The 13,350-nt window shown below is 39.6% G+C and overlaps 1 pseudogene; it reads left to right on the forward strand.

Moving 5' to 3' along the window:
• Positions 1-339: 339 nt before the first annotated feature.
• Positions 340-1,195, forward strand: LOC110584249 (annotated as a pseudogene).
• Positions 1,196-13,350: the final 12,155 nt, after the last annotated feature.

Below are 13,350 nucleotides of genomic sequence, written 5' to 3' on the forward strand. Positions count from 1 at the left end.
TTGGCTCAGGTCATGATCCCGGGGTCCTAGGATAGAGCCCTCTGTCAGGCTTCCTGCCCAGCCAGGAGCCTGCTTCTCCCTCTCCCTCTGCAGCTCCCCCTGCTTGTGCTCTCTCTCTCTCTCTCTAAAATACATAAAATCTTAAAAGAAAATACATCTTAAAAATATACGGGAGAACATAAATGAATATTGACTGTAAACAAAATAATAGTGGTGATATCTTGTTGATTTAAGTAACAATTCAGTGTTAAAATGCTTGACACCTTTCTGAGCTACTCAGGGAGGGTCCATACAGCGTTGTTGTGCGTTGCTGTTGTAACTTAAAGGGAAACTTTCATAATGTCCGGAGCCCTTGATGTCCTGCAAGTGAAGCAGGAGGATGTCCTCAAATTCCTTACAGCAGGAACCTACTTAGGTGGCACCAACCTTGACATCCTGATGGAACAGTACATCTACAAAAGGAAAAGTGATGGCATCTACATCATAAATCTGAAAAGAACCTGCAAGCCTCTGCCGACAGCTGGTGCTGTTGTTGCCCTTGAAAACCTGGCCGATGTCAGTGTCTTATCATCCAGGAATCCTGGCCAGTGAGCTGTGCTGAAGTTGCTGATGCTACTGGAAGCACTCCTATTGCTGGCCGCCTCAGTCCTGGAACCTTCACTAACCAGATCCAGGCCGCCTTCTGGGAGCCAGGTCTTCTAGTGGTTACCGATCCCAGGGCTGACCACCAGCCTCTCACAGAGGTGCATTATGTTAACCTCTGCCTACCATCACTCTGTGGAGACTCTCCTCTGCACTATGTGGACATTGCCATCCTTTGCAACAACAAGGGAGCTCACTCGGGGTCTGACGTGGTAGATGCTGGCCCGGGGTGTTCTGTGCATGCATGGCACCATTTCCTATGAACACCCGTGGGAAGTCACGCCTGATCTCTACTTCTACAGAGATCCTGAAGAGATTGAAAAGGAAGAACAAGGCTGTTGCTGCAAAGGCTGTGACCAATGAGGAATTTCAGGGTGAATGGACAGCTCTAGCTCCTGAATTCACTGCTATTCAACCTGAAGTCACAGACTGGTCTGAAGGCATGTGGGTGCCCTCTGTGTCTATTCAGCAGTTCTCTACTGAAGTGCTGGGGTCTGCAGCTCCCACTGCTCAGGCCACTGAATGGGTAGGAACAACCACTGAGTGGTCTTAAACTGCTCTTCCACAAAGGCAAACAAAATGGAAATAAAGGTTGATGGAAAATAAACACTTTCTAAAAAAATAACAATAAAATAAAGTGCATGACAATGATTTTACAAAAGTTGAGAGGGGGTCAATTGAATTAAAGTGTTCTAAGGTTTATGCGTAATTAGGAAAAGTGGTAAAAGCCACGATATTTTTTTTAGATTGTAATATGTCAAAATTGCATGTAATTATGGTTATTACTAAAAGAGTAGTAAAAGTAAGTTTAACAATTTAATGGAACAAAATGGAATAATGATAGAATACTTTATCTTGAAAGAGGCAAGAAAAGGGAACGTAAAATGGATTGATTAATTAAAAACAGTGGTAGAGTAGATATGAATCAAATATGTCAGAGTCAGTAGTTATATTAAAAATCAATTAAATTCTCCAATTAAAAGACTAAGTTGCCAAGGAAATCAAAGCCATGTGTTGTATGCTGGGTCACTGAGTGAAGGACCACATTTTTACAGCTTTGTTGACTACAGGGAGCCGAGTCACAGTCCTGTTTCCATGGGGGTTGAAAGAGACACCCAAATTCACTGGAGAAAATTTGGGCAAGATTCACAGTAGGGAAAGGAAGCAATGAGACCTTGTGGGTGAGGACTTTTGGGCTATTGAGTGTACTGTTGTTGCTTCTACATCTGCAGTCGATGTGCTGTATGGTGTGCTTCTCTGTTCTACACGTGTCAGCGGGGATTCTTTCGATGAGAGTGTTGCACGTACATAAGTGTTAGTGAGACATTGCCTTGTCATTTACCACCAGTGGGAGTATCAGAGCACAATGACGGTGGCTGTACTCTTATTTTAAAGTCTTACATACACTGATGCTGTCCTGCTGCTTGGCAAATCAGAAACCTCAGTCACAATAGCTCTGACTTTGGAGATATCACACCTTTGCTTACAGGTATGGTTGACAAACTCCAAAAAAGCTCACAAGCTTGCTCTATGAATAAAGTTTCTTGGGACTATGTGGGTGGATTTGCAACACTCAATCCCTCTGGGAGTCAGGGAAATGCTGTTTTTGTTTTGTTTTTTCAGCCTTCCGCCACCAAAAGGAAAGCCTTAAAACTTATCAGACTCCGAGTATGGGTACAGTTTGTGTCCCGCTGGGGCACTCCATGTGGTCATTTATGTTGGGTAATGGGAAAATTATCACGCTGTTAACAGGTTCCAAACCAACAGGCTTGGAAGCTATCCAGCTAGTTGAAGTTCTGTACCTTCGGGACATCACAATTTTAATGATCCCTTTGAGCTATAAATCTTCATGATTAATGATTTTGCTGACTATAACCTCTGGCAAAGAGGAGCAATTCCTTTGAGTTTAGAACTTGCGACCTCCCTGACACAGTTGTCAGGTACACTCCTCTGGAAAAGCAGCTATTAGTTTTTTACTTGGCTCTTGGCAAAAGTGAGTATCTGATCTAAGGAGGCTCTGTTACTCTTTTTCTGACATTTTGGGGTGGGACTTTGGGGTTTAAATCAACCATCTTGCTATTCATTTTCCACTTGTCTCATCTTTCTTGATTCCTTTCTTTTCTCTCTCTTCCTTCTTTTTTGTATAAATGAAGTATTCTTTATAATCCCATTATTTTTCCTTTGTTGGCTCACTTCCTATAGCACTATGTAATGTTATTTGCATGGTTGCTTTAGGGTTTATGTTGTACATCTTTAATTTATTATGGTCTACTTCCAGTAATATTATATTACTTTATACTGTAAGAACCTTAAAATACTTCCATTCCTTCTTTCCCAGCTTTGTCCTGTTGTTACACATTTTACTGCTGTATATGATATTTACCTCATTACGTTGTTATTTTTCTGGCCATAAATAGTCTATTATCTTTTAAAGATTTATAGGGTAAAACAAAACAAAACAAAACAAAACACCTCTTTTAACCCATGCTGTTCCTCTTTATTCCTTTGTGTAAATCCATGTCCCTATCTGGTATCATTTCCTTCCACTTGAAGGAAGGACTTCCTCTAACATTTCTTCTGGTGAAGAACTGTCCGTGATGAGTTCTTGAAACTCTTGTATTTTTATGACCATACAAAATGGTGGTGAGAATGTAGAGCCACTAAAATGCCCATATACTGCTGGAGGGAATGTGAAAAGGTAGAATCACGTTGGAAAACTGATAGTTTCCTGAAACATTTAACAGACACCTCCCACGTGATCCACCCATTCCACTCTTAGTTATCTCCTCAAGAGAAACAAAACTTTATGTCCAAAGACTCGTATACAAATGTTCATAGTAGCTTTGTTTGTAATATCCCAAACTGGAGAAAACCCAAATATTTATCGACAGGGGAGTGGATAAAAAAAAAATCACAGCATATCCACCCCAAGAAATACTACTCAGCGATAAAAAGAAGTGATTATTGATATACATGACCCTATGGATACATTTCAAAATCATTATTCTGAGTGAAAGAAGTCAGAGTGTGTACAGTATTATGATTCCATGTATATAAAATTCTAGAAATTGCAAACTCCTCTATGTGGCAGGAGGCAGATCAATGATTGCCTGCGATTAGGAGTTGAGGGGGGGACAGGTTACAAAGAGGAAAAAGGAAACTTTCTAGTATAATTGAAAAGTTCAGTATCTTGATTGTGGTGATGGTTTTATGGGTGTATATATGTCAAAAATGATCAAATGGTGCAACTTAAATATGTAGAGCGTATTGGACTTTTTCAGTATAAATTGAAATAAAATTACATCAGTATTCTTTTGGATAATCTATATTCGGTATTTTCCATACTGTGTTAAATTTCAAAATGAAAGTGTTAATATCTAATACAATTTTTCTAGACCTAATTTGATACTTACTACTTTTTTCCTTAAATTATGTAATTTTACATACATGTTGGTAGGTTAAAGTTGCTTATGATTTAGGCACATTGGAATTTTTCGCTTTGTTTATCCTAATTTGTGGTTCTCATCCGAGACTGGAGTGTGACTTGCTTCTTTCTCCTCCAGGGGACATCGGCAACGCCTGCAGACATTTTAGTTTGTCACGCCCTGGAGGGTGCTACTGGCCTCTAATGGGTAGAGGCCAAAATGCTACTAGATATCCTACAGTGCATAACCCCACCCCACAACAAAGACTTATCCAGCTCACATGTCCATAGGGCCAAAGTTGAGACAAGTGTAAATTATTAATTACTGAGTATGTTGAATGGTAGAAAAACAAGTAGAAGTGAACAAATATAGAGAAAAATCTATTTTAAATGCAAAAATATACAAAAAATAGTAAGTTAATCTTGTTTCTTAGTGATAGAATAAAGTGAAAGTTTATAATTTGAGCTACTTTAAGAATTCCAGGGATGCCTGGGTGGCTCAGTTGGTTAAGCATCTGCCTTCGGCTCAGGTCATGATCTCAGGGTCCTGGGATCCAGCCCCGCTTTGGGCTCCCTGCTCAGCAGGGAGCCTGCTTTTCCCTCTGCCTGCCATGCTCTCTCTCTCTTTTTGACAAATAAACAAATAAAATCTTAAAAAAAAAAATTCCACACATTTAGTGCATGACACCTTAAAAAAAAAAATGCTTTTTGTTCCAAATAACAGACTAACTTCTAAAGAGACTTAGAACAACTGAAAATATTGCCAATGAGCCGTTACATTTTTATAAAAAGTTAGGACTTGATTACATTTCATAGTAATTTAAATAGCGGTAATGTCCTAAAATATCTAAAATGATGGAAATAATGTGAAATGTTTCTTCTGGCTCCCTAGCCCTTCTCTCAACAAATATATCTTTCATACCCTATTGATTTCACTGTTAGTCTCTCAGCAGATCTTTTCATGAAAGAACAAAACAAAGCTAAGGAAAATTATAGCATAATAAATAAGAATTTACAATACATTATGTAATATTATGGTATTTGTCTATTATTTAAAAACTGTGTTGCTAGCACAAAAAAACCAGCATTTCACGGGATCAGCTTAGTAAATATTTTTATGAAGATGTTGAATCCAGTTATACTGGTTAAATTCTGACCTATTTCTCATCGTACATTTTTTTTTTTTTAATTTGTATTCTTAAGACAATTCGAACCTTCAGAAGTGTCCTGTATTTCGCTCTCTGACCTTCAGAGTATAAGTTATTTGCCTTTTCACGACTTTGCTATCAATCTGGAATAGTCATTTAGGGGAGTGTCGTAGCGTGAGCTCTGTTGATGTATTCTAAACCCACTCTAAAGTGGAGACATAAACATGGTAGCACAAGACTAATTTAAGATTAGATATGGGGTATCTTTCTAAATGTTGTTTTAGTTTGCCCAGTGGGAAAAGAGTAACTCTGCAGCTTAATCCTGTTAATTAGCTTTTGGCAAACACAGCTACAAACAGTTTAAAAATCCTATCTCACTCTGATGTATGGAGGTTTAATAAAACACGCTGATAGCCACGGCTTGCCCTTACTGTTCTCATTTCAGTCACCCTTCCAACTCATTATTGCCGTGGCTTCCATTCTAGAAAGCAGACAATTAGAGGGAAGGAGGGGCTAGAGGCTATTTTTTAAAGTCTAACCTAAAATGCATCTCAAAAGGGCTAACCAAATCATATTAGCTCTAAACACTTTAAATCAATTTATGATTTCCATATATTGCGGAATCTGAAGTGGCTTCATGAAAATAATTTCCAGCGCTGACTTCCCAGTCATGGCTCCAGGAAGGGGCGGGAAGCTTTTACAGATCTAATCAGGAGAGAAAATGAATGCACCAGACAACGAGGCAGGCGTTGCTTAAATTGAACCCGGTTCTTAACAGTCCTCTGCAAGGAGCATTGTCCCTCAGTGTGTTTCACCCAGAGGAATAGCTGACAGAAAACACCACAAAGGAAGAAACACAGGAAGAGACAAGCCCAGGAGTCTATTGTAGCTGTAAAAAGAACATCAGGGAGTCCAGTTCCCATGGGCTTTGTCTGTGTTCCGTAATTATTTTTAGGCAGCAAAGAAAAGATTTTGCTTTGGGGATTTGGATGAATATCTTTAAAGGAAGAGAATATATACACGTTGTAAATAAAAGCAGTAGGCCTCTGATAATAGGGTCAATGGCCTCAAAATAATAGGACAATCGCCAATGTGTTGTGGGCAGCAAATTTTCCATTACAGTTTTTCCTTATTTATATTTTTGTACCATTAGATTAGAAATAACCTTGCACATGAATTTCTGTAGCCAACCATATCCCCAGTGTTTCAGTCTTCCTCTTTTCTCTTCCTGTTTTCTGTTCTAATTGTTTCCCAGTTTATTTTGGGGTCTTCTGGATTCTAACATTAATTGAGAACTTCCTATCCACTAGGCATTGTGTTAAGCACTTAAAAAATGTTTTTATCCTTTCATTCCAAACAATCTCATGTGATGCTGCTATTACACACCACATAGTTGTGAAAAATGAAGTTCCCAAGCTTAAATAATTACTCAGATGTTCAGCCAGTAAGTGACAGAGTTAGGGTGCAGATCTGCCTGTCTCCAGGACTCAAACTCTCAGCCCGGTGGTTTCCCTATTACTTGCTCCTTACATAGTACTCTCTCTCCATACTGCCTTTCCTTTGAATGAAGGCAAACAATACTGCCTGAGTCACAGGGCTCATACGTGCATTTGTGAGCTCCCATGCTGAACTTGATCTTTGAACCTCCTAAATTTCTTTTATGTCAAAAGCAACCTGAAGAGGAAAGTGGACAATTTAATTATGTGTGCCTATCTTGCAAAACATGATAAAATGTTACCACTATTTTTGTTATAAACATGATTTAAATTTTGTATAGCTTAAATTGCCTAGGTTTTAAATTTAAAAACAGTGACTGACATTGTGACATCAAGGGGAAACTGAGATTGCTTCGGAGGTATTCTAAATTCTACTTCATAGTGGCTTCCAGATCCAAGAGAAATGCCGCCCCGGGAACCAATGCAGATACCAGCTGAGAGGGAGGAGGGGTCATTTGTGCTCAGTGTATCAAACATCGGTCAAATTCAGGGGTGATACAGTTACTGGGATCTGATATTGCCCTATAATAATAACTGAGGATGCTGCAGGCTAATAAGTTAGAGACAGATGTGTGGACGTCTGGGGGAAATAAATATGTGTGGTTCAGTACACAACCTGAATGGCAAATATGCTACTTGTTCTTTGTCTAGGGAATTTTACCATCTATTGTAACTTACAAATAAATCATAGTGTGAGTCTATGAATGATCTTTATATCTTTTAATTATATATTTTATAATTATATATCACCATGTTGTTATACATACTGTGATAACATGATATATTCAGCTATTGATTATCACTTCTTGCCTTTTTGTAACACAGTCTCATGGTAATGACCACTCTAACTCTACATTAGAATGGACTAAGCTTCTTGGAGAAAGGAATCCTAACTATGCAAGGCCTAGTAGTTTTGTTCCAGAACTTTATCTCTGAACTTTTATTAATGGTTAAAATATCTTCAGATTTAGATAACCCAGAAACCTGGGATGTAACCAGGAAGTGCTATCTTAGCACATTGTTTGCTAATGTCTGCTGTTAACTCTGTATTTTAAAAGAATGCTATAATGGGTAAATAAAAGTCGAGATAAATCCTGTTACTCATTTCTGTATCACACATTGAAAAAAGATTTCAATACTGCAGAAAGCGGCTGCATGTGACAGTCACATATAGGATTAAATAGTCTAAGTGATGGTCGAGTAATCTGAGATAGTTTAGGTAAAGAGGGATTGTTTGAAGGATAAGATCATTTAATGTTGTTGAAAGGAAGGCCGACTTACAGCTGGACCTCAGAAACTATGGGAGCAAAGAGTTTTTTCTTTCTCTCGACATCTCTTACGTTGATAGACATCACTCACTGATACACCATGTGCCAGGTACAGTTCTAAGTAATATACATATAGGATAATGGACGTAATCTCACAACCCTCTAAGGTGGGCCTTGTTGTCGTTATACTCATTTTGCAAATGAGAAAACTGAAGCCTAGAGAGTTTAAGTAACGTGCTCAAAGTTTGAGTAACTTGTACAACTAAGTGGTACAGCAGAATTCCAAACGCAGGCAATTTCTGAGTTTTGGTCCCATTTGAAAGTGAATGGAAGTGGGGGCATTTGAGATCCTTCAGTAAACTGTAGTCTTCTCCTCTTTTATCGTGACACTGGTGGGGTGGTTTTTTCCTAGCTCCTCATTTTACTGAATGCTGCCTTTTAGAGTCCTGGCTTTCTTTAGCGCTTAGTCAGACTTCCAAACCTGTGCTGACCTTAGGTTTTGTCTCCTGTCGTCAGCGCTTATCCAATTAAACTCAAAATGTCCAAGCTCCTAAAGATAGGCAGATGTCCTCGGGGCAGTTACAGGCTTCAGAGCCTGGAAGCTTTTGTGAAATAGACATTTTTTGTGTGTGTGTGAATGATACTTTCTTACCATTTTTTATCTCATTTCCAATCCAGATGTACATTTAAATAGATTTTATGATAGTCTATTCAGCATAAAAGTTGGCCTTTATCAGGAGTAATTGCCAGAAAAATGAAGTCCTATTATAAAATAGATATGTAAATAACAGTTTTTGAGACGCCTGGGTTGGGTGGCTGCCTTCGGCTCAGGTCATGATCCCAGGGTTCTGGGATCGAGTCCTGCATCAGGCTCCTTGCTCAGCGGGGAGCCTGCTTCTCCCTCTTCCTCTGCTCCCCTCCCCCCCGCTTGTGCTTGCTCTCTCTCTCTCTCTGACAAATAAATCTTTAAAAAAAATAATAACAGTTTTTGTTCACTGAGGGTGAACACTTAGTAAAAGGTGATGAACCTATTGTGTTATGTAATGATAAGCGTAGGAAATACCTCATTCCTAGCAGAAATGGTAACTTGAAAATAATCAATAGCTATAAAAACTCCATAATGCTAGTATTCATCAATTTGTAGATTTGCAAACTATTTAGTGTTTATAAATGTCCTCTAAGGAGTTTTCTAAGGAATTTAAATACAGAGGTGGCATTTTATTTTTTTTTTTTTAACCCTACAATAGCATTCATCTATATTCTAAAATTTGCCAGGACATACCAATATATATTTTTGAATTTAGAATTTGTCCAAGTGTATTGATGGTGGGTAGTTTGCATCCGATTTTTTTGAAGATGAGTAAATTGGGAGATGAAGAGGATGGAGGGATAAAGCATTCTTTTAATAAGCTGGAAATACATAAAAATGGGAGTTATTTGAGAAACTCTAAAAGTCAATTTATGATGGGTACATTATAAATAAATAGAGGAGATATGTAGGAGCAAGACGGCGGAGGAGTAGGAGACCTGGATTTCGTCTCCTCTCAGGAATTCGGCTGGATAGGGGTCAAACCATTCTGAACACCTACAAACTCAACAGGAGATCGAAGAAAAGAAGAGCAACAACTCTCTGAACAGAAAAGCGACCACTTTCTGGAAGGTAGGACGTGCGGAGAAGTGAATCCGAGGCGATATTCGGGAGGATAGACGGCGGGGGAGGGGCCTCCGTGGGCCGCTTCTGGCAAGTGATAGAGCCGCGGAGCACAAAATCGGAACTTTTAAAAGTCTGCTCCGCCGAGGGACGTCACTCTGGTGGCTAAGCGGGGGGTGGAACCCTCCGGGACAGTGTGGTCTCAGGACCCTCGGGGTCACAGAAAGACCGGGGGTGCCTGAGTGTGGCAGAGCTCCCAGGTAACGGAGCAGGGAAGCCGGCTGCAGAGGCGGGGCCCAGGCGCGGGCTCTCAGCTCGGGGTGGCCATAAACCGTGATCCGCGGCACAGTCGGGCCCCTGCTCCTCCAGCAGGGACCCAACAAGCGGCAGATCCGGGGAGACTCACCTTCCTCCCCCTGGAGGACCCGTACAGGAGTGCACCGCAGGGATCTGCTGGGTTTGGAGACTCCACCCGGGGTCGGGTGCCGGAGACAGAAACGCACGGTCACAGGCCGGGTGAGCACGGAGTGCAGCCGGAGACCAGGGAGACGGGAGTGACTGACGGCTTTTCCCTGGGGGTTAACTGAGAAGCGGGGCCCCGAGTTCTCGGCTCCTCCGGGGCGGAGATTGGGAGGCCGCCATTTTCACTCTCCGCCTCCAAAGCTGAACGGAAAGCTCGCAGGGAACAAAAGCCCCTGAGAGCAAACCCGAGCAGATTACTTAGCCAGGAGGGGGTAAGGGCGGGGCAATTCTGCCTCCGGCAGAGACATTTGGAAACCACGGCAACAGGCCCCTCCCCAGAAGATCAGTGAGAACAGCCAGCCAAGACCAAGTTTACCGATCAATGAGAACGGCAGAACTCCAGCGCTAGGGGAATAATGCACATAGAATTCATGGCTTTTTTACCATGATTCTTTAGTCTTTCAAAGTTAATTTTTTTAACTGTCTTTTTTTCTTTTTTTTTCTTTTTGAATTTTTCTTTTTCCCTTTTTCAACCAACATCTTATCAATCCCTTTTTTTAAAAAACAATTTTTATTTTTCATTTTTAGAGTCATATTCTATCCCTTCATAGTAGTTACCCGTATTTATGGCTTATATATATAAGTTGTTCTCTCTTTAAAATTTTGAGATAGTTTCTTCTAACAGATTAAAATATACCCTAAATCTCTAGTATATGGTGTTTTCTATTCCCCTGCCTGATCACATCCTCTCCCTTTTTTTTTCTTTTTTAAATCCTCTTCTTTCTTTTTTCAAACAACTTCTTATCAATTCCTTTTATAAAATTTTTTATAATTTCCATCTTTACAGTCATATTCCATCCCTTCATCAGATCAACCCTTATTTTTGTACATATATAAGTTTTTCTTTCTTTAAAATTTTGGGAGGCACTTTCTTCCAAAAGACCAAAATACACCCCAAATCTAGTGTGTGGCACTGATCATATTTGATCACATTCTGGTTTTTTTGTTGGTGTTGTTTTGTTTTGTTTGTTTTTGTTTTTATCTTTATCTTTTTCTTTTTTTTCTTTTGCTTTTTTCTCTCTTTCCCTTTCTTTTCCCACTGCTTCAGGTTTTTTCTGATTTGTTTAGAGTATATTTTCTGGGGACGTTGTTACTCTGCTAGCATTTTGTTCTCTCATTAATCTATTCTCCTCTGCACAAAATGACAAGACGGAAAAAATCACCTCAACAAAAAGAACAAGAGGTACTACCGACTGCCAGAGACCTACTCAATACGGACATTAGTACGATGTCAGATCTAGAGTTCAGAATCATCACTTTAAAGATACTAGCTGGGCTTGAAAAAAATATGGAAGTTATTAGAGAAACCCTTTCTGGAGAAGTAAAAGAACTAATATCCAACCAAGTAGAAATCAAAAAGGCTATTAATGAGGTGCAATCAAAAATGGGGGCGCTAACTGCTAGAATAAATGAGGCAGAAGAGAGAATCAGTAATATAGAAGACCAAATGATGGAAAATAAAGAAGCTGAGAAAAAGATAAACAACTACTGGATCACAAGGGCAGAATTCGAGAGATAAGCGATACCATAAGAAAAAACAACATTAGAATAATTGGGATCCCAGAAGAAGAAGAAAGAGAGAGAGGGGCAGAAGGTATAATGGAGCAAATTATAGCAGAGAACTTCCCTAATTTGGGGAAGGAAACAGGCATCAAAATCCAGGAAGCACAGAGAACCCCTCTCAAAATCAATAAAAGTAGGTCAACACCCCGACATCTAATAGTAAAACTTACGAGTCTCATAGACAAAGAGAAAATCCTGAAAGCAGCTCAGGACAAGAGATATGTAACCTACAAGGGTAGAAACATTAGATTGGCAACAGACCTATCCACAGAGACCTGGCAGGCCAGAAAGGACTGGCAGGATATATTCAGAGCACTAAATGAGAAAAATATGCAGCCAAGAATACTCTATCCAGCTAGGCTGTCATTGAAAATTGAAGGAGAGATAAAAAGCTTCCAGGACAAACAAAAACTAAAGGAATTTGCAAACACAAAACCAGCCCTACAGGAAATCTTGAAAGGGGTCCTCTAAGCAAAGAGAGAGCCTAAAAGCAACATAGACCAGAAAGGAACACAGACAATATACGGTAACAGTCACCTTACAGGCAATACAATGGCACTAAATTCCTATCTTTCAATAGTTACCCTGAATGTAAATGGGCTAAATGCCCCAATCAAAAGACACAGGCTATCAGATTGGATTAAAAAACAAGACCCATCGATATGCTGTCTGCAAGAGACTCATTTTAGAACCAAAGACAGCCCCAGATTGAAAGTGAGGGGGTGGAAAACCATTTCCCATGCTAATGGACACCAAAAGAAAGCAGGGGTGGCAATCCTTATATCAGACAAATTAGATTTTAAACCAAAGACTGTAATAAGAGATGAGGAAGGACACTATATCCTACTTAAAGGGTCTACCCAACAAGAAGATCTAACAATTGTAAATATCTATGCCCCTAACATGGGAGCAGCCAATTATATAAGCCAATTAATAACAAAAGCAAAGAAACACATCGACAACAATACAATAATAGTGGGGGACTTTAACACCCCCCTCACTGAAATGGACAGATCGTCTAAGCAAAAGATCAACAAGGAAATAAAGACTTTAAATGACACACTGGACCAAATGGACTTTACAGACATATTCAGAACATTCCACCCCAAAGCAACGGAATACACATTCTTCTCTAGTGCCCATGGAACATTCTCCAGAATAGATCACATCCTAGGTCATAAATCAGGTCTCAACCGGTACCAAAAGATTGGGATCATTCCCTGCCTATTTTCAGACCACAATGCTTTGAAACTAGAGCTCAATCACAAGAGGAAAGTGAGAAAGAACTCAAATACATGGAGGCTAAAGAGCATCCTACTGAAGAATGAATGGGTCAACCAGGAAATTAAAAAAGAATTAAAAAAATACATGGAAACCAATGAAAATGAAAACACAACTATTCAAAATCTTTGGGATGCAGCAAAGGCAGTCCTAACAGGAAAGTATATAGCAATACAAGCCTTTCTCAAGAAGCAAGAAAGTTCTCAAGTACACAACCTAACCTTACACCTAAAGGAGCTGGAGAAAGAACAGCAAATAAAGCCTAAACCCAGCAGGAGAAGAGAAATAATAAAGATCAGAGCAGAAATCAATGAAATAGAAACTAAAAGAACAGTAGAACAAATCAACGAAACTA

The sequence above is a fragment of the Neomonachus schauinslandi genome, chromosome 2 (assembly GCF_002201575.2).
Source record: "Neomonachus schauinslandi chromosome 2, ASM220157v2, whole genome shotgun sequence".
In the NCBI taxonomy this organism is placed as follows: Eukaryota; Metazoa; Chordata; class Mammalia; order Carnivora; family Phocidae; genus Neomonachus; species Neomonachus schauinslandi.